The sequence below is a fragment of the Eschrichtius robustus genome, chromosome 6, assembly GCF_028021215.1.
Source record: "Eschrichtius robustus isolate mEscRob2 chromosome 6, mEscRob2.pri, whole genome shotgun sequence".
In the NCBI taxonomy this organism is placed as follows: domain Eukaryota; kingdom Metazoa; phylum Chordata; class Mammalia; order Artiodactyla; family Eschrichtiidae; genus Eschrichtius; species Eschrichtius robustus.
Genome location: NC_090829.1, coordinates 5,996,177 through 6,018,400, shown reverse-complemented (window position 1 = coordinate 6,018,400; position 22,224 = coordinate 5,996,177). Strand labels below are relative to the sequence as shown.

At 37.6% G+C, this 22,224-nt stretch overlaps 1 protein-coding gene across 2 annotated transcripts in view; it reads right to left on the bottom strand.

The window, feature by feature from the left end:
* Positions 1-22,224, bottom strand: part of ZNF385D (zinc finger protein 385D) — a 315,750-nt gene that overhangs the window by 134,246 nt on the left and 159,280 nt on the right. The gene's annotated exons all lie outside the window — the stretch shown is intronic.

The window sequence follows — 22,224 nt, the reverse complement described above, 5'->3', positions numbered from 1 at the left end:
TATGGATACCAAGGGGGAAGGGGGGATGGTAGGAATTGGGAGATAGGGATTGACATATATACACTATTGATGCTATGTATAAAATAGACAGCTAATGAGAACAGACTGTGTAGCACAAGAACTCTACTCAATGCTCTGTGGTGACCTAAAGGGGAAGGAAATCCAAAAAAGAGGGGATATATGTATACATATAGCTGACTCACTTTGCCGTAGAGTAGAAACTAGCACAAGATTGTAAAGCAACTATACTCCAATAAAAATTAATTTAAAAAAAGAGTCAAGGGGCTTTCCTGGTGGCGCAGTGGTTAAGAATCTGCCTGCCAATGCAGGGGACACAGGTTTGAGCCCAGGTCCAGGAGGATCCCACATGCCGTGGAGCAACTGGGCCCGTGCGCCACAACTACTGAGCCTGCGCTCTGGAGCCCGCGAGCCACAACTACTGAGCCCGCATGCCTAGAGCCTGTGCTCTGCAACAAGAGAAGCCACCGCAATGAGAAGCCCCCGCACTGCAAGGAAGAGTAGCCCCCGCTCGCCGCAACTAGAGAAAGCCCGCGCGCAGCAACGAAGACCCAACGCAGCCAAAAAATTAATTAATTAATTAATTAATTAAACCAAATAAATAAATAAATAAAATAAAAATGAGTCAATAAATGTTGTCTATTACATTTTCTCTTTTGCACACCCCATGTGATGATCAAGGTTAACAGGTGCCTCACACTCCTGTGGTCTTTGTTGGCGCACCTTCCATTTCTCACATGGCCAAAAAACATTTCAAAATGATCCCAATGTTGTACATACAGCCATCGTTTTTGTTGAATGCTTGTAGACTTTGGAACTCTTAACTCTCATCAGATACAAACTTCTTATGAGAGTCTTCACAATGGGTTGAGCTAGCTCAGAAAATATTTGACATACACACAAAAGCTAAGAACGTGTCTGTGAAACGATGCTCTAATATTCAGCTTCTGGGATACATGATAGTTGATTAATTAGCCTAAACCAGTCATTGATACATTCCACCTCCTTTTGTGTATTTCAAATCATCAGAACCAGCTAACTCATAAGCCCTCTTCACTGGTAGTTAGGAGCAAGGTTCTGTCTATATTCACAACTCCTAAAAGGTTGTCTAGACACTCTTAATGCACTGTTCTAAGTAATAACAGTAACAACATCAAGAAGAGAAATAATAGCACTCAGCATTTATTAAGTGCCTCCATGTGTTAAGTACTAGGCTAGGTGGTTTATATATTAAACAGTTATGATCAGGAAGAACTCATGGGTTCTCATTTTTATCTTCCATCATCACTTTAAATTTTTTCTCATGTTAATCCCAGATTCTGGATGAAGCTCAACTGCCCCATAATTTTTCTGGTCACTTCCAGGAATTAACACATTCTAGGATCCCCTCCCTCCCTCTCCAATTCTACTATATTTTCTTTTTAACCAGTTTTATTTAAGTGTAATGGATGCACAATAAAATTCACCAATGTTAAGTGTACGATTTGATGAGATTTGACAAATAGATACAGCCTTAATAATTATCATACAGAATATTTCCATTACCCAGAAAGTTCCATCTTGCCCTCTGTGGTCCATTCCTACCTCCACCCAGCCTCTGCCAGCACTGGTCTGCTTTCTGTCAAGATATTTTTCCATCTTCTCAAAGTTCATACGCATGGAATTGCACAGTATGTGCCCTTTTGTGTCTGGCGTCTTTCATTCAGTCTGATGCTTTTAATATTCATCCACGTTGTTGCATCTATCAGTAGCTAATTCCTTTTTATTGCTGAGTAGTATTCCTTCGTACGGATATACCCCAATGTGTTTATCCATTTGTTAGTTGATGGATATTTGAATTGTTTCCAGTAAATTCTACAACTTTTTCAAATCTTAATACATAATCTAAGCGCATTCCTAAATTCAGTTCAGCATCTTAATCCAAGCATTAAAAATTAACATAAAATTACAGTTTCTTTATCTTAGCTTGAACCTGCTCTAGACGAATAGTGTGAAAGGTCAAAGGGCATGGGACAGAATTCTCCTCTATATACACTGCCAAGTCCCCCACCCCAGGTAAGTCAAACTTCCATCAACCCCACCTCACCCCTATTTCCTCAGAACCAAAATGGAAAATGCACAGAACTTGAGAAACCCACTGACCACACAGATGAATGAATCTGGGAGGCTTCGAGAGCCCAGTTGCTGCTTCCCAGGATCACTCTTATACGACTCTAAAAATGCCATCACAATGCTTCTGTGCCAGCACAGAGAACACTGGGGCGTAACTTCCCTTTCAGCCAACAGCTAGAGAAAAATTAAAAGCTGAAAGAGGTACTGATTTAGAGGTAGCTGTCTAATCATGTTCTGTTGCATCTGTTCTGTCTGCACAAACGGGGTCCATTTCTATTAGGGATCAGGTGAATTATGCCTATATTCCATTTAGGAATACTGAAGCCCCCTTATAATGACACTTTGAAATGAAAATGAATTACAGATTTATACTAAGGGCTCTCTGAAAATACACACTGTTGAGTTTTTATCATATTTCACAAGTAACATATTATTTTGTCTTTCATTAACACTGGGCACTTGCAGTGACCACATTCAATTCCGGAAAAGAGCAGGAGGTATTTTGGAAGTAGACACTTCATACAAATGTGTCTTATTCTCTAGATTTAATTCTTTTGTTTGAATTGAATGTTCTGATCAGTGTTGCTATAAAATCAAATTTCCAAATGCTAGGTAATGTATTCTAATTCAGAGACCATTTTATTTCCCAGTATACTTAAAAAAAAGCACAACCGAATTATATTTTAATGATGGCTTCCACAAACATAGTTATACCACCAAAAGTAATTATATTTTATTATTTTAGGAGCCTAGTACAACAGAATGACAAAAGTCTAATGCCTTTATTAATGAAAGTAAGTCATAATCACCTCTGTAATATATATATCTATAAATATATGTGAAACCACTTACAACAAGGAATTATAGAAGGGCAAAATCTAAATAATAACCAGTTCTGTTGTTAACTAGTTAATGAAATGATACCACATGGTATATAATTAAAAGTAGCATCGGGCTTCCCTGGTGGCGCAGTGGTTGAGAGTCTGCCTGCCAATGAAGGGGACACGGGTTCGAGCCCTGGTCTGGGAGGACCCCACATGCCGCGGAGAAACTGGGCCCGTGAGCCACAACTACTGAGCCTGCGCGTCTGGAGCCCGTGCTCCGCAACGAGAGAGGCCGCGATAGTGAGAGGCCCGCGCACCGCGATGAAGAGTGGCCCCCCCGCTTGCCGCAACTAGAGAAAGCCCGCCCTCGCGCAGAAACAAAGAGCCAACACAGCCAAAAAATAAAAATAAAAAATTAATTAATTAATTAAAATAAATTAAAAAAAAAAAAAAGTAGCATCTACTGTCACTCAGGGGAAACACACACAGCCACTTTGATCATTTTGCCCAAACACACCATTATTTACCATTATAATCGAACATTTTGTTCAAAAACAAAGTCATGTATGTTGGTTTTCTCCCCGTGAACCAACAGGTCTGATCTGTCAAAATAATCACACCTTATTGTGTGCATGCATACTATCATTAGGAATTTGTCTACAGAATCAGTCTGAAGAAATGCCAATGTGTGTAGGAAAGAGAAAAGGGATCCTTGGATCAAATAAGTTGTAGGAAATCTAGGTACCACAGCCTGGACATTCACAGTGCACATCAAATATTAAATTCGCTGAGATGTCCCACAATAAAAATATCTGCTTTATATAATTTCTAAAATAATATAACCAAAGCTTTTGCTGTTTTCTTTGTTTTTAAATTTAGCGTCTTTGTTCAATGCATAGCTTAAAAAATAGTGATCTGGTAAAATAAAATTGTTATACGAATATGAATAAGATGTAATGCCTTCGTACAAAACGAAAATCACTAAACTAAACATGCAATACACAGAAATCAGAGCCAGACATTTCACTGAATCCATGCAGCCCTGAATAAAAAACGAAAAGAAGTGGTAAAAGCTACATGGCATTTTAAGACATTTATTTAATGTCTAAAGTGGGAAATTCTGAAAGCTAAAATTTTCTAAATACATTATCCACCCCTCCCAAAACCAACAAACAAAAGTGAAGAATGATACACTAGCTATTGATATGCTTACCCAAACTATAGAGTAAAATTCAATTTCAAATTCAGTCTATGGCCTTATTTAAAGCCAAATGAATAAGTTTTCCTTCATTTCAAGTTTAAGGATCTTTGCATTTCTCTCCCAGGCCTAGCTGTTCCCTCATCTCCCCTCAGGGCTTTCTGCTAAATTGATTTGTAAATGAGTAACCAGTGCCACAGTTCTTCCCAGGGAAGTCAGCCACAGTTCTTGCCCTAGATTCCCTTTCCTAGGATGCTGCAGTGTTTTCAGAGAGGACGAGGCTTAACCCTGAGTTTACATTTCCTGCTCCAAGAGACCTCCCCTCTTTCTGTTCCCATTAGTACTGTGGCTTTCAAATCAAAGAATAAGAACTTAAATGCCAGGAAGTTAGAAGTCCAGAAATATAAAGGTTGTCTCTTCGGGCTGGTATTTCTAGGGAACAATGACCAGTAACAATAATGCTAAAGGTTACACTTAAGGGCACTTACTGGGTGTCTGTGTTTATAAGCATTATTTCTATCCTAACAACTTACTGAGGAGCTCTCACTCCCCCTTTGCCTATCACAGAAGCAGTAAGTGGCAGAGTCAACTAATAACCCACAGCTTCCCACTCTGCACCCACCCCTACCTCCATCCAGTACCACGATAAAGCTCTGTGATATCCACTGTCGTGGATGTCTGTGACCATGAAATAATAAGTGACACTGAGTAATTTATTCCATCAACTATGAACTAGTAAAATTGGTGTTTATATGGCATATCCACACCTTAGAAAACACGAATTTAAAAATTCCAATAATTGCACTCCAAGAAATGTGTCCATTTGAAAAAAATTGCAACTTTTGTCCTTTTAACAAAAAAACTTTTTAAAATAGGCATATAACTTACATACCAAAAAAGTGCATACATCTGAAGTGTATCAGTTGATTTTTTAAAACATGTGCATACTCCCATGGTATCACCATCCCCACTAAGATAAAGAACATTTTCAGCATTTCTCTTCTACAAGATTTGGGTTGGAAGGGAGTTTAACAAGAATACCAATCACTCAAGACCAAGACGCAGCTCTGAGTGGAGTTTGGGGGATGTGGAACACAAGGTACACATGAAGTTTCATGGTTTCTTGGATTTTGCCAAGTAGCAAACGACAAGCATGAGTTCTTTTAACAAAGGAATTTATTCAACTAGAGGTAGGCTTTTCCCATCAATCTCATTAATCAGGTCAAGCCCAAGTTTGCTAATTTGATACATTTAAGTGGGAAATACAACATGACTAAGTCACATAAGTACATTAAGGGCACAGCCGGTTTTTCAATGCACCAAGTTTTCCTTTAACTTCAAGTCTTTTGCACATTCCTCTTCCTCTGCCTTGAAAACTCTTTCCCCATGCTTTCTGACTCATCTTCCCCTGGCTAATGCCTAGCTACTTTTCAGGACTCCAATCAGAACTCATCTCTTCTTCTAGAATTCTTAGCTGACCTCCTTCAAATGGGTTAGGTCCTCCAACTCATCCTGCAGGACACTCCATCACACCATCTGAAGATCTCTCGTCTCTTCTGTTTCACCCAAAAGAGGGAAAAGTCAAGGCAGGGCTGAGTCCTTTTGTTGTTTGTACTCAGGAATCAGCAGAGTGTCTCCCACTTGGGCCAGGGCTCAACACATGACTGTTGAGTTGCTAAATAAATTGAATATTATTAAAGCCCAATAACAAAAGTTAACATCAGTCTTGGAATGGTGTTAACAACAGCAGTGAGAAAACCTGGATTCACAAGGGAACCTTAGGCCTGAGGGGTGAAGAGAGGTTATTAGAAGCAAAAGCATGTGGATAAATGACTCCATGATACAATCGGAATACAGAAGCTCGGAGTAGAATCTACAACTGGAAGCCAACAAGCAGAATTTACATGTATTCATTTATGAATTCATTTATAGACACAGTGTCATCTAAGTAATGAGGCAATGGTTGATTGGTTCTCTTTCTACTTTAGTGCCAATAGCAGACCATTTTTCCACCAGGCATCTTCCTAGACAAAGGCTAACAGACATACTGTTCTGATGAGTTCAGGAGAAGCTGATTTTGCTCAGAAAACCAATGCTTGAACTTAAATTCATTTGTATCATTTATTTTAAATTCATTAATGTACAGTTTTCCTCTGTACCTAATGCTGAGCGTGGACCTACCTAGAAAAGCTAACTGTGACAGGAAACCAGATATATATGCATACACATATACATATACATATACACACACATACACACATATATATACACATATATATATATTCTTTTTCAGATTCTTTTCCCTTATAGATTATTGCAAGATATTGAGTATAGTTCCTTGATTTTTAAATGGATATGTGGAATCGTTACCGACACAATGTCTCAGTCATGGAAGTTTAATCCTGGCTCACCTTTAGACATCATCTATTTGTGGTATTTTCAGTGAGTAGGCACTATGTTTCACCCATCTTCTCATCTCCTGTGGTTCTCATTCCTTTCCCTGGAACCCAGTGGGTACTCAATATATACTGAAATTTTACTGAAATATCTCACTTTATCAATGAGAAAAGCTATACCAGGAGAGGGGAAAAGGTCAGAGGAAAAAAAGGAAGGAAAGAAGGTAATTTCATTCTATGTACGGGCTCCCTTTTTCTGCAATGAGATTTTTTTTCTCTGGCCAAAACAATATTAAGTTTCTTTAAGAGGGATGACTGTTGCCTGATCACACTAATACCACTCTGTAGAGAAGATACCAGTGCTTAATTTGGACACTTTAGAAACCTTGTTATCAGTATTACAGGTATGAAATTTGACTCAAATGCTTTGACCAGAATCCCGTTTCTGGTGGACTTAAATGGCAAAACCTCTTTGGAAGACAATGAATGCCTATGGGGACTGCCTGAGCCAGGAGACAGGTTACCCAATGGTTGGTCAGCCTTGGTCTCCGAATAATGTCTAGGTAATTAAATCCAACAACTCCAGAGCTGGGATTCCATTTACAGAAAATGCCCCAGAAAGCATGCCGTTGTAGACTGAGCTGGAGGACAAATTCCAGAAATCCATTCTATTACCAACTGTACCAGAAGTCCACAAACACATCTGGTTCCTCAGCAGGTCACCGAAATATGAGCCAGGTGTCGAAACCTGCTGTATTCTGAGGTGAAAAGAAAGGTGAGCACAAAATACTTTTGTACATAAATCATTGATGGCTGAATTGAAAGGATTTTCTCTTAATCTAAAATTATGTCCTTTCTATTTTTCTGTTGTTAAATTCCTTTCTTTTTCAAAATCATGGTGCTATTAGATAGACGGATGGATGGATGGAAGGATGGATGGATGGATGGATGGATGGATGGATGGATGGATGGATGAAAAGATGGTTGGCTGGATGGATAGATGGATGGCTGGATGGATGGACAGATGGTTGGATGGATTATGCTCTGGCTTGAAATGATTACAAGGTGAAAGTACTATGTTGACCGGACTTTTAATACCCCCTTTTTAAGATTTGAACCATGTATAAGTTTCCTAGGGCCACTAACCAACTTGGTGGCTTAAAGCAACAGAAATTTAGTATCTCATAGTCTTGGAGGCTAGAAGTTCGAAATCAAGATGTTTGCAGACCATACTTACTTCCTCTGAAATCTGTAAGGAGAATTCTTCCTGCCTATCCCTAGGTTCTGATATTTTTGCCAGCAATCTTTAGCAACCCTTAGCTTATAGACACATCTTTCTAATTCTCCATCTTCACGTCGCAAGCTTCCTGTGTGTGTCTATCTCTGTGTCCAAATTTCCACTTCTTATAAGGATACCAGTCATATGGGATTAGGGACCATTCTACAGAACCCATTTTAAGTTGATTATCTCTGTAAAGCGACCATTTCCAAGTAAGGTCACATTCTGATGTATTGGGGGTTAGGACTAAAACACACCTTTTTTTGGGGGACACGATTCAACCCATAAGAAATGGAATGGGGAATATAAAAATCTACAAACCACTGTGAAATTTTACTCAGGCACTAATTCTAGGACTTCTTGATTAAAGGAAAAATCAAAATCAGTTTTCTTGTTTTAGTGCCTAAAAGGGAAAGTTTGAACTAGCAATGGATCACTGAGACCATTCCTTGCCTGCCTTCTCTCTAACATGATCAATTTTAGCTTCAAAGAGTCTTGTCATCCCCAAGGGTCTGGGAAGAAGAAATATGTTTAAGAAATTGAAATATACATAGAGATGAGGCTCATGAAATTGAAAGAAGCAGAGCTTTACTAGTGAGCCCACAAATAAATTTTGATGAGGTACTTTTGAAATGTCACAAAATGAAAAGTTATAATCTATAGAAAAATTAAACAATGGCACCTTGGTATGAGCTATGTGAGCAATTATCCTGATTTTAATTGTTTGGTTAAATTAGAAAAAAACATAAATTTGGGGGTACATGTTTTGCATTGTGCCTTTTTTTCTCGCTCCTTTGCTTATTTGTCTCTTTGTTTTAATCAACCTTTAATGCCTTTAAGAACGTATAATGATGTGTGGGATGGTTCTTTTTAAACAAATTCCATCTCAATAGGTAATTAATATGATCTCTTCTAGCATGAAAATCCCAAGTTAACACATATATATGGAATTAGGCACATAAGAATATCCTTACTTGTCTTTATGTTTTGTTCAAAAATGCAAATACACATATATGTCTGTGCATATGTCTGTGTGTGTATACACATGCATACATATTATTTATGTACCAATTTATGTACCAGTATTTACCCACCAATTCCCTACATAAAATCTCTCACTCTTTTGAATTCGGCAGGATTCCATTTCTTTTGTTCTGTGTTTGGGCTAGACTTGATAGTTTCTTGAATTATTCTACTTCTCCTTGCACTGAAGTATTCATTCGCTAACTTACACACCCATTTCCCCCACCTCCCCATAGGTGGCCCAGATGCCTATTTTTCTTAGCCATCAGTGTGGAATGCAAGGCTTGAAGGGCATTTTACGTTGGCAAACACTGCCTTCCATGAACCAGCCCGGGCCCACGTGTCTGGATTCATTTCCATTCCTCCTTGCCTCCTTGTATTTCCTCCAGTATGACAGATTTGCTGGCCACTTCTTGTATAATCTGGTATGGTTTATTGTCTCCTTCTCTTTTGTAAGGTTCTTTCCTTTATCCAATCTTTATTACTTATTACATGTGTAATTCCTGCCTATCCCTCCTAATGTTCTTTTTCCAAGAGTAATCCCTGTGGTCTCTTAGTAGGCGGGGCTAAATACCCCTCCTCCCAGTCTTCACAACACCCTGTACATTCCAATGCCATGTCATATACTGTCCACCACCCAGATATTCTGCTTAGAATTCTCCCTTCCCGAAACTGCAAAAGATATAGTCAGTTTTATTCATCTTTGAAAAACAAGTGCCTGAACACAGAAAATGCTCAGGAAAGGTTTATTGTCGAAGGAAGTCATTAGCTATGCGAAAGCAGGCACCCCAGCTGCTGTCAATCATTTTAAGGAGAAAAAGGTGGCCCAGGATATAATTCTTGGTTGAAGCCGTGCAGTTCAATTTCATAGAAAATTTGCATTGTCATCTAAGGCCAACTGTGTTTGGAGGTCTTGATGGAAATATTCAAAATAAACTGCATGTTCAAAAATAAATAATAATCTCTCTTAAAGTGCATGCCATGTGTTTAAAGCAATCATTCTCAACCTCAGCTCTACACCAGTAATCATTTGGGAGCTTGTTAAAGGTATAGATTGAGAGCCCCAACCCAAGGCAAATTAGTTCAAAGTTTAAAAGGCTCCATGGGGGATGGCTAAGAAGTATTGGTCAAAACCTTGGTAACAGACTCAACTTCCTGTGATTAAAATGTTTTCCCTAGATGTTTCCAGGAAACCAATAAATAACTTTTAGCTAAAGAATTCTATAAAAGATATGGTAATATCCTTGTTTAAAGAAATGAAAACTGAAAAATAGCCAAGATAAATGATTTGCAGCTCCAAGATTTAAACCCAGGTTTATTAAAAACCAGTGTTCTTCCTACGTATCACACTGACTCTCAAACGTGTAGGAGCTCAACAAACTTCTGAAATCAACTTAAAAATTGGGTCTGAATTTGGGGTTCTTGGGAATTGGCAACCCATGGGCAGAAACACATACACATTAAAAAAAAAAAAGAACTGATGAAGAAAACTAAGCCAGAACAACTTGAAATAAACAAGGGATATTTTAAAGTACTTCTAACAATTGGCTTGCCTGTTAATAAATGACACTGTAGGTTATTTTTAATCTCCAGAGTGTTGTTAAGCTGTTTCACTTCTCTCTACATCTTTCTGGACTCTGCCTGTTTTTCACTTCCTGACCCTTTTAAGGACCTAAAGGAACCACTGTAAAGTTGAACTGTAGTTAAAAGCTTGAAGCAGATACAGTGATAGTCAAGTGGTCAGCAAAGATGTTCTCAACTGGGAAGGTCAAGGAAGAATGAAGCTGAGGCTATCATGTCCTTCCAGAAATCCTTCAGATCAAATCCGTCTGAACCTAAAGTAAAGGTAACCCAGTACCTAAGGACCTCTTTTGACCATAAAGGCATAGTTGCATTTGGTTGTAGTTTAAACAATTCTGGTGTCTACCATACAGAAACACTTGTATAAATTTTTGAAAAACCACAAATACAATGTTGTTGGATGATTGGTGGCTTACTGCATAAACTGTAAAAAGTAAAATATAAACTGTAACCACTTAAACCTCTCTTCACATAGCCTGAAGCGGGTTGCAAATCTCAGCTTGATTCCCAGGAGCAAGCAGGTTGAGAACCACTGATTTAAGAGGTTATTTTGTTAGTTGGAATACTAACTAGTACATTTTGTAACTCCTGGGCACTTCAAGTCTTCTTCCACAGCGACTCTCAGAATATTGTGCTATAATTTCTTTTCTATTTTTGTTTCTTTTTATCAAATAATGCACACATGGTAACAAACCAAATAGTACAAAAGAGCTTCAGCCCAGAGGTAAATGCTTGAAATGAGATGTTTATTATTATTATGAATAATTTTCTGCCAGTTGACATCATGGCTCTAAGTAACATGCTAATATTATCTCTAGACACTAATAGAGATGAGAATTTAACACATATACACTATCACACTTTGTCTTTCTCTCCACAGTCTTCTACAAACATTTTCAAATTTTTCTAAGTTGAATATTCTCTTATTATTTTACAACTGTACATAATATGTTTCCATAGTTATGTTTGGTTCCATTAACTTGAGACAGGATCTCAAATTCCCCGCTTGAAGTTACTCGTTTTCGTACATTTTTTCTTCCTCAATTTCCAATTTCCAAATTCTCTCAACTACTCTTACACTTTTAAACGTTCAAAATTTTCTACATGAAATATTTTTTACTCTAACTACTACCCATTCTTCTAGGCTTTGTTCAAGGATGAATCTAAAATTTGAAAGCTAATAAACAACACTATCATTGTTTTGACTTCATCAATATTTTTGTCCACTGACCAGGTAACATGATAGGATTAGATTACATTTTCTATGGTTCCAATGTTACAAAACTTGGCCCATTCAAAAGAGAATCTTTTAGCTTCAAGTAAAGTAGCTTCTACTTTCTTATTACCCATCAGTTGCTTGAAATTCTGTCTTATTTTCGACTGCTACATATATAAAGCATACTTTTCTATTGTTCTTTTTTGCCTTTCTTTTTCTATAAAAATGTGTTTTTAATCTTAATTTAAAACACATTTTCCTCTTCTCAATCAATCCTCAATTTTTCAGTACCCCCTCGTCTCATGCTTTCTGCTTTATTCACTCAACATGGTATCTGCAGACCCTAATTCCAGACCTTCACCAAGGTTCTGACTTCATACTTTTCTCTCCTTTCTTTATCTATGCTCTTCCCTTCCACCATCTGGCTCCCAGAGATGTTTAAACCTCCATCCACGGTGATCTGAAACACCTCTGTTCTTTTGTAGCAATCTCTCATTTTTGTATTTCTTTAGATTTATTTCAAAGAAATCTTGAGAGAAAAGGAATTATATTTGTATGTTCTTTGTCCCATTTTGAAAGAAAAACTAGAAGTTTTATCTAAATGTGTTTTAAATAAAAAATCTGAATAAAAGGAACCTTGGCTCCTAAAAAGTAGACATTAGTCCAAAATATCTGATATTTGATATCAATAAATTATAGTTGCAGATAAAGGATCACTGTTGGTCATATTTAATCAGAAAAGCTATTCCATTTAAAATAATCACTCTTCTAAACAATATTTTAATATCAAGAATATGATTTAGGATCATGTCACTTCCTCTGAAATCTTCCGGGAACGCAGTGGAAGTTGCTTTCCTTCACTTCTTAGACTATGTAATTCCTTCGATCAGGAAAATAATACATGACAGTGAAAAGCTACATTTTCATCCTTCCTCTGTTGCTGAATTTATTTGTATTTTAAGTGAACTTTCTAAACCAGTTCTCCAGATATTTCTTGAAAACCATTTGCATTTGGTAAAGAATTCTTGGCTAAGGAGAAGCAAACATAAGAAAAGCAATCACAATGAAGAAAATTACTAATGCTAAAGACTTCTGCTAATTACCCGGAAAAAGAAAAAAGAAAAAAAAAATCTGGCTGTCTGCGTGCCTTTAGGATGGAAATATTAACCCTTAAGAAAAACCCATCATAGATCAAGTGGCAGGCTCCTAAGCTGAATTTCACACAATTCCAAAACAATGAACAGGAAAAGACCATGCACTGCATGACACGGCTTGGCAAGAGTTCCTGTAACCATTTGCTCTTTATCATATAAATCTACAGAGGAATACAATATAGACAACACAGGGTTCAAAAAGGTGACGAAGGGGAGAGCTCAGCATTGGAAAATGAAGATGAAACTGGTTCTAAAACAATAAAGTATCCTGGAATCCAAATCTTGTGGTGGATGGAGTTAAATTCACATTCCAGAATGGTCATCTACTAATCTTTTGACCTTGGGAAAGAGTGCTGGGAGGATTAAATGAGAAAATATCTGTGAAGCACTTGAAGCAGAGCCAGACATATTCAGGGCCCATAATGGTATTGCTGTTTCCAGACACGATCGTTCTCCAGATATTTACAGCCAAATAAGTGGGAGAAATAATAACTCCTATGCTGTTTCTCCAGAGTGGGTAAGATGATGCCTGAGACACAGAATCGCTTAAAAATATTTTGTATTGATTGTTGAGAGATTAGTTAACATGACAACAAATTAAAAGCAATGGATTAAAGATAAATTGGGAAGGTTGATCAGTGTGATAAGATTTTAAGGTAGAACTTGCAAGGTGGATCACTGTCAAGGACAGGGAAGGACACCCTTGGGAAGGGGGCCAGAGATGCTTTCTGGATTTCCCTAGATTTTTGTCTGAAGAAGGATATGTAATCTAACTCCTGGGGCAGATACAACAATGCAAAACAAATAGTTTCAATCTCCAGAAAGGAACTTTGAATACAGTTAGAGAAACATATGTAAATTGTAGCTCAAATTAGCAAGTGTTCAAATAAAGATCTGAGCAAAGTGTCAGAGGAGCAGAGAGGAGACCTTTACTCAGAGTGGGGGGTGTCCCAGAAGACATCATATAAATGACCCCATTTGGGCTCAATGAGTAGGAATTATTTGGATGGAAATGACAAGTATAACAGAAACAGCCTATGCAAATGTATAAAAAATGTGATGTTGTCAGTAAACATTTAAGGCGTGAAAGGAGAACAGTGTGAGTGGAAGACATGAAAATGGCAAGGGAAATTGGGGCATGTACATGACACGTGTGCTGTGTTGATGAGTTTGGACTTTTGTCCTTTGACCAAGGTGAAGCTATAAGAAAACATCCAATTCAAAAGGATATGTAACTATATCTGTATCCTTAGAAAAATAACTTAGACAAGAACTTGAAGGGAGAAAGTCAATCTGGAGTCAGGAAGACAAATCAGTGGGCTGTTGCAGGATTCCACCTGAAAAATACAGCCAGTCATAATTCAGCCAGTAGCAATTGGGAGATTGAGGGAGTGACTGGGGAGAGTTTGAAGAGACAGGTTTTTAAGTCAGCATTATCTGTTTGAAACAAAGCCCAAAGAAGACTGATTCATTTCATCTAGGTAACTGAAAGGATAGTGACAAAACTAACCATTCCATGAACACAGAAAAAAACAGCAAATTTCAGAAAGGTGTGTGTACATGTGGGTAGGGGAATTAACGAATTCATTACTGGGAAGGTATTAAATTGTACGTGGAATGTAAAAAAAATGACACAAATGAACTCATCTGCAAAACAGAAACACACTCCCGGACGTGGAAAACAAATTTATGAATACCAAAGGGGAAAGGTGTCGGGAGGGATACATTAGCAGTTTGGGATTAACAGATGCACACTACCATATATGAAATAGATAATCAACAAGGTCCTACTTTATAGCACAGGGAACTCTACTCAGTACTCTGTAATTACCTATATAGGAAAAGAATCTGAAAAAGAATGGATATATGTATATGTATAATAAAACTGAATCACTTTGCTGTACACCTGAAACTAACAAAACATTGTAAGTCAACTATACTCCAGTATCAATAAAAATTTTTAAAAATTGTATGTGCTAACAGCAGGTTTTATATGAGATATGTAGCAGATATATAGGACATTAGAAATACATCACAGGAGTTTAAAAGTGTGTGCAGTGTTAAAGTTACAAATTTAATAATCCTCGGTATAATTGAAGACGTAGGAGTGGATGACACGGAATAGGCTTTTGAGTAAAGTTAGAAGAGACTTCTGGGGGTGCATTGATGTTTCTGGGGATGGCAGAGGGAAAAGATCCCAAAAAGGAGCTAGAAGAGATGAGAGTTGGGGGAGAAAAAGGAACACCAGTATCTGGGGAGAGAAGATCTAAAAGGGAGGGATTACCACACAGGCCAATTTCTATGCAACTTTTGAAGACTTTAGTGAGAGTAGAGTCTATTATCTCCTTTGGATGTCCAGTATTAATGCCCAGAAGCTTCTAGTGCCTAGATGCTACATGGCAGTCACTGTAACTGCTGACACAAAGACAAGATGAAGTTCCTAGTCTCAATGAAAGTGCAATCCAGTGAGGAAGAGAGATGTATGTAAAGATAATCACAGCACAAGACAACATTATGATAATTGCTGTAAAACAGGGTCAGCATTAGAAACACAAGGGGGAACCTAATGAATTTTGTTGGGGATGGGTCGTATAAGGCTTCATACTGGGAGAAAATTTCCAATTTAAGAGCAAAGTGTTTTTTCTCCTTAAACCTTCTCAGTAGTTTTAACTAGGTTTTTCTTTTTAGATTCTCGTCTCTTAGCTAAATGGAAATTTTCTGATGAATTACAATGACTAGCTTCTTTCAAAATCTTACCTTTATCCAAAAATCTACGATATTTTATGATTGAATTTTTAGAAGGTATAGTGTCAAGGTTTAGTTAAAGATAAGGATGTCCTGATTTAATTGAAGAATATATGAATAACTTAACTATGTCTGCAAGAATAATAAGAATTTATCAAACAGCACAGGACCTTATAGAGATAATTAAAAATATATGTATTAAAAAGACATTAAAGAAGAACTAAATAAATGAGAGATATATTTATGGATAGAAAGATATGATATAATACAAATGTCTCTGTTCTTTCCAAATCAAACTACAGAGTCAGTGCAAAGTGAATCAAATAGCTGTGAGGTTTTTCATGGACATGATGGGGTGATTCTAAAATTGACTTGGGAGAGGAAATTGTCAAGAATAAACAAACCACTCTTAAAGAATGAGAACATGGAGAGACCATGTCCTATCAGACATCAAAACTTACAGTAAAGTTGTAGGTTAAGACAATGGTTCTTACCCAGAGAAAAAGAAACAGACCAGTGAAACAGTCTGAAAGCCCATTAACAGATCCATTTTCAAAATGGAATGTGCTCATTCATCCACTCACTCAATATGTATTACTGGGCGCTGATTAAGTTCCAGGCATTTTCTAGGAACTGGGGTTCCCACAGTAAACAAAACAGAAAAAAATCCTTTCTCTGCATTGTGCATATAGTGGGGGCGGGGAGGGGATACACAATGAAATGAATAAGACAAGATAAACAAATTCAGATAGACATAAGAGTGATGGAGAAAAATAAAGCAGGGAGGAGGGATTGCATAAATTTGGGGAAGCGTCTGTTTTTAAATGCAAATGGATGTGGTCTCACTGAAAAGTGGAGAGAAAAAGCCTGAAGGAGGTGAGGAAAGGAACATGTAGCCACCAGAGGGGAGAGCAATTCAGTCAGAGGGCAAAGCAAGGGCAAAGACCCTCAAGAGGGTGTGTAGCTGAGGCAGACACGCCACCACGTGTCGTGTGGTGGAGACAGAAAGGACAAATCAATGAATGAGCTGGAGCATTTGTTTACCTTTATGGCAAAAAGATGAAACTGGATTTCTACCTCATACTACACACAAAATCTAATCTCCTGTAGATTATAGACTTAACTGGGAAAGCCAAAACTTTACCTTGAAGAAGACATATTGTAATGGCCTTAAGGTAGGAAAAATTTTTTTCACTTAAGTCAAAACAAGTTCAAATAACTTTGAAACTAAGCACATTTGTTCATCAAAAGTCACTGTAAAGACAGCAAAAAGACAAGTCACAAGTCTTACAAAGGATTAATAGCCTTAATAGATAAAGAATTCTAACCATTCGGTAAGAAACAACCATAACCTAACAGAAAATGGGTATTTCACAGAAAAAGAAAAATAAATAGCCAATAAATATATAAAACTTGATCAACTCTGTCAGTATTCTGGAACATTTTTGAAAACACAAAATGACTCTAGGATTCTATTCATTAACCCAAGAAATTGACATAAATTTTAAAAAAACATGCAATAGCACCAACCATTTGAAAAAAATGTAGACCAAAAAGAATCCTTATACACTCAGGTGGGATCAAAACAGGTACCAGTTTTGAAGAACTTATACTGAAGATGAGACCCCAGAACTGTAAGACCCATTCCTAGCAACAGACTCTAGAGAAACTCATGTGTCTCTGCACAAGTAGACATATGCAAGAGAGTTAATAGGAACAGACTTTACAATAGCAGAAACATGGATCCAGACATCCATCTGCAGTAGAATAGACCTAGCTATGCCCTATGGTCTACTCATAACTGCATTAGCCATACAGCATGCTAAGAACCGAAGTACAGCTAAATGTGTCAGCAGGCACGGATCTCAGAGACATGGCTCTGATTGGAGAGATAAGTAACAGAGGAGACACATATATACAGTGATATTTCTGTGATGCCAAAAACAAGCAGAACTAAATCATCCTTTATTTAAGGGCATGTCCTTAGGGGCTGAAACAATACAGTAAAACATGGGACTGATGAATAAAACATTTTTGATACTGGAAACCTGTGATCAAAAGGCAAGAAAAAAGAGCAAATTACTTTAAAAGTTAAAATGTTCAATATCTTAGGCTGAATAGGAAGTACATGATGTTTACAGTATATTATGCTTTAGAATTTACATACTACAGCAGTATATTTCTAGACATCAAGTATTTCACTAAAAAAAACAAAAGAGAGTTTATGAAATATGTTTACAATGAAGCTTCAAAAATGCACCATAAAAAATGAATTACATTGCTTTTATCTATTGAACGTTTGTGCTGGAGAATCATGAAAAATGGCTAATACTACTAGGAATTTAAGTGAATTAAAATTAATGAAGTGGAGGCAATTTTTACTCCTTCCATTTCTTTTTCTTCATTTGGGGATGGAGAGGGGCAGCAATGGTCTGTTGGAGCCCCCTTGAAGCTCTGTAAAGCTGTCTGTATCTCTACCTGATCAAGGAGATAAACTAAACACAAAATAGTCAAATGAATCTCAACTCACTATACTTTTTTAGAAGTAAATTAAAATTTTAAATATGTATCCAGCATCTTAACATCCCATGCTAGGCGTGGCAACTCAGCAAAATAAGTATGAAAAATGTTTCTTGAGTCTGTTCACATCCTCTTTGAATTACATTGTAATAAACTGAATTCCCGCATGGTAAATTTCTTCACTGAGGAGGCAGAGTCACTGGTGAAACAATGTTCTCTTTTATCTAACCAAAAGGAAATGAAGGGTCTATTTGTTCCTAAATACCTCTTGGGGCGAAGGAGGAATCACTGAAAGGTTAAGAAAATAGAGTGAAGTGAAAGAAATATAATAGATTTCTAAAATCATTATTCACCCAGACTTACCTTTAGTGAGTTGATTATATGATTAAATACTACGATAATCAACGTTTAGTTTTAAAAGCCAACCATATGAAGTCTAATATGAACATAAATGAGCTTACTAGGTACTCATAAATGTTGACTACGTTGTCCTCATATAGAGAAAACACACACGAATTAATTTAGTATTAATCTAGTCTTAGGGTTACACCTTAAACCTTGGTTTACCAGGAACTTCACTGTCTCTCAAATCTTAAATACATCATTCACTCTGTCTACAAGCTTCTCTGAGTTCTATTCCGTTGTTGTTTTTTTCTTTTTCATGTATTCCTTCAAAACTCTAGTTCTCACTAGTTGTACCTCCTTCTCCAATACCTAGCCTAAAACCTTTCATATCAATGGCTTTCCTGTCTCCCTTGTTCCACTATACTGCCATTACATTTTTTTATATAAAATTCCCATCATAGCTCAATCAAACATCTGAATTCTTAGCTCTTTTGATTATTACTGTTTATTTTTACCAGCCGCTCAAGCCTCCCAACTCTGACTAGTGGTGAGATGTGACACAAGTTAATTCACCTCTTTAAGCCTAAGTATTTATAATTAAGATAATAACAGGTGACATATAGGTATATTGTGGGAGGTCAAGGGAGATTATGTTTGCAAAGGACTCAATTAGTATATTTTCCGGCACATAAGAAATTCTCATAATTACCACTTATGATTATTTGCAGTTTTCTTGACTTATGTGAAGCAAATGAAACCCTCATGTAGTTTTCCTGCTTAGTTTCCACACTCTTGCAGCTTCTCTAAAAATTCTATGACAATCCTGTTCCTCTGCTCTTTCCTTAAATGATACCATTCTCCACTATTCCATCTGTGTTCCAATTTGATGACTTATTTATCTATTACAATTTAGTGTCCTTGTGACTACTTTTAAAATTAAAAATAAATATCAAGAGAAGCAAGTTGATGATTGCTGTAGATGGCCATATATCAATGTGTCTTTTATTTTCCTCTTTTCACTGTGTCCTCTATAATAGGATTTATATTTTCTCAGGAAGATTTCCCTCTTTCTTATTTTTTTCTTCTTGGCAAAAATCAATTATTGCATTATGTGTAATTTTCTACTTTGGGGAAAAAAACGTAAAAAAAGTTTATCTGCAGTATAGCTTTAGTTTGCTCAAACTCCGGTTCTCAAGTCAGATCTTTTAGATGTGAAAGGAATGGCAGCTTCTATTTTAAGATTTCAAATCCAGCAACAGGTACCTTTCAAGAATAAAACCTATTCCATCTTCTTCTAAGTAGAAAGCAGTTGGAATCTGTCAGTCAAAGTACAAAACTTCCACAAGGGAAAAGCATTCCAGAACATAAAGCCATTCATTGATCTAAATCAAATGAAAAGGTGCATCTCTTAAGTAGGCCCTTTTCTAGTCCCCCATACTGGCTGAGGAACAACAAGGGCTGAAATAGGGCTGCACCACAAGCTGCTGGCCGGCTGTGAAATGACACCAAGCAAGGCAGATCCCTGCCTGACCTCAGAGTGTCATGCACACATCTAAAACCACCAGAGGATGGTAGCTCCAGGTCACATCATGCCTTTTCCTCCAGCTCAGGTAGTATGTTTCCGATCTCCCCTTTTTTTCTGGTTACTCCCAACTAGTCTTGCTTGAGCTCTCTTGACCCAATTGCACTTCTCATTTTGCAATGGTTATCTCCCTTTAAAGGAGGGACCAATGCAGTAGCGTTGGGATGGGGTGACCAAGGGTCTGCCTTTTCTCCATCCTTCCCACCTCCCCTGGCTCCCTCAGTGGTGATCTTAGCAATGATTCTGGCTCCCCTTCCCTTACCTCACTTCCCAGACAAATCTTTTGTCTTGCTGTCTTCACCCTTGGACTAGACCCCACTCTGGGCCAAAACATCCAAAACAACTTCTGAAATGTAAATGACTCTTATTCTAACCTTTGTGAACAAAGTTCCATCTTTTTAAATGAGTTTAACTGAATAAAATAAATAAATAAATAAATAAAAATAAGGATGGGGAAGGGGCACCTAAGTAAAGCAAAATGCCCTTCATGCCATCCCTTGCTTTTAGTATTCGTAGTAAATCTCTCCTCCTAAACACAATCCCCACCCCATGCCAAAAAGATGTGCACACATCCACACGTACACATGTACAATGTATTTTAAAATCTTGAACAGAGCTTATTTTTGCTTCTGGGTCCCTAGGAATATATTATAGGCTTTGTTTAAAATCACAGTGGAAAACAGGAAAGAAAATGTGATCTGAAACTACTGACAAAGAAAAGAGAGAGGCCAGAAAAATAAGTTAGCTCCAGAAAACTGCAGGAAGAAAAAGGAAAAAAAAAAAAAAAACAGTTTTAAAAGGAGAAAACAAAATGCCAGGGCACTGGCCTGAGCCAAGAGCCTTTCTGATGGGTTTATCCTACCATGAAGACTTACCCCTGCTGCTGCTTACCATCTAAATCCTGGCTTCTCAGTTGAGCGCTTAACATGCAGGGGGTGGAGGTGAAATAGTTAAAGCAGTACCATTCCAAGGAGACAGAACACAGATAGCTTTTCACTAGACTTGCTGTCCCAGTAGAACACTGGTAGTAGAAGATAAGAAGCAACTCCAGAAGACAGGGATTTTGCATGGTGGGGTGGCTTCATTTCAGCAGTGCTCAGAAGTTGTTCTTTTATCAATGAAAACCACATAGGTTTCAATGTAATACTCAACACCAGAACTGCCGAGATCAGTCAGGTGTTTTGCAGTGTGGATTTGTCCTCTGGATTTCCCATGATTGTAGCATCCTCATCAAAGTGTAGAATGACAAATAGGAACTAGAGGTAGCTAACAGATAAAGGCTGTGCAACTTTGTTTTAGAAAAGACCTGTCTTAGGTTTGTTTTCCCAGAAGCAGATTCTGAGATAAAGATTATACTGTACAAGTGATTTTTAAAGACATGCTCCTAGGAGAAACCAGTAAACTTGCAGGGGAAGCAGGACAGAGAAGGGAAAGAAGACAATCGATAGTGTGATTTCAGGCCCTGCCAGTGGAGAATGGCTTCAGCCTGATCCTACAAGGGTGTCTGGAGTACAGGCTTTGCCACAGTGTGTCCTGACCCAAGGTAAGGGAGCTAGGCTTGCATATTCCCACATCTGTCCATCATTGCTAAGGACCTACCAAGGGCATCTTAAACTTCCAAAGCCTTCTGGTTTTCTGCCTGGGGTCTAGTACCCCAATGGCTCTTTTATGAAGAAGAGTCAAAAGTTCAGCGTGTAGGAAACAAAAGCACGCCAAAGCTGGGACAGGCACACAGATACAGTCAAGGGGATGGAGAGGACCTGGGTGGAGAATGGACGATTTCCAGCACAAGCACTTTAAGTGGTCACGACATAGTAACTGGAAATTTTAAGCTTAATGTTCAATCTGACACACATAAAATTTGGAGAAAAACATAAGCCAGTCCTAAATTGGAGGATTCCCTCTGTCTTGTCCTATGCCCAGCAAGTTATCTTAAAACTTTTCATTCTGTTTAATCCTATGTTCATTTATAATGTCATTCAAACCTTCTAGCCATGACCCATAAAAAGAAGATGCAAAATAAATACATGACCTAGGATGTCACGACTGCCCTTTAAAATTATCTATTGAACCACAAAGATAATTACATACACGTTTTTTAAAATGCACAGACATACACACATACCTATGTATCATATAGTCAATCAAAGCAGTGCACAGTTAAACTACTCATTTGTTACCACAGGTAAAACCAACAGCTAATTAAATGCCCTAAACTGGAATAACCAATA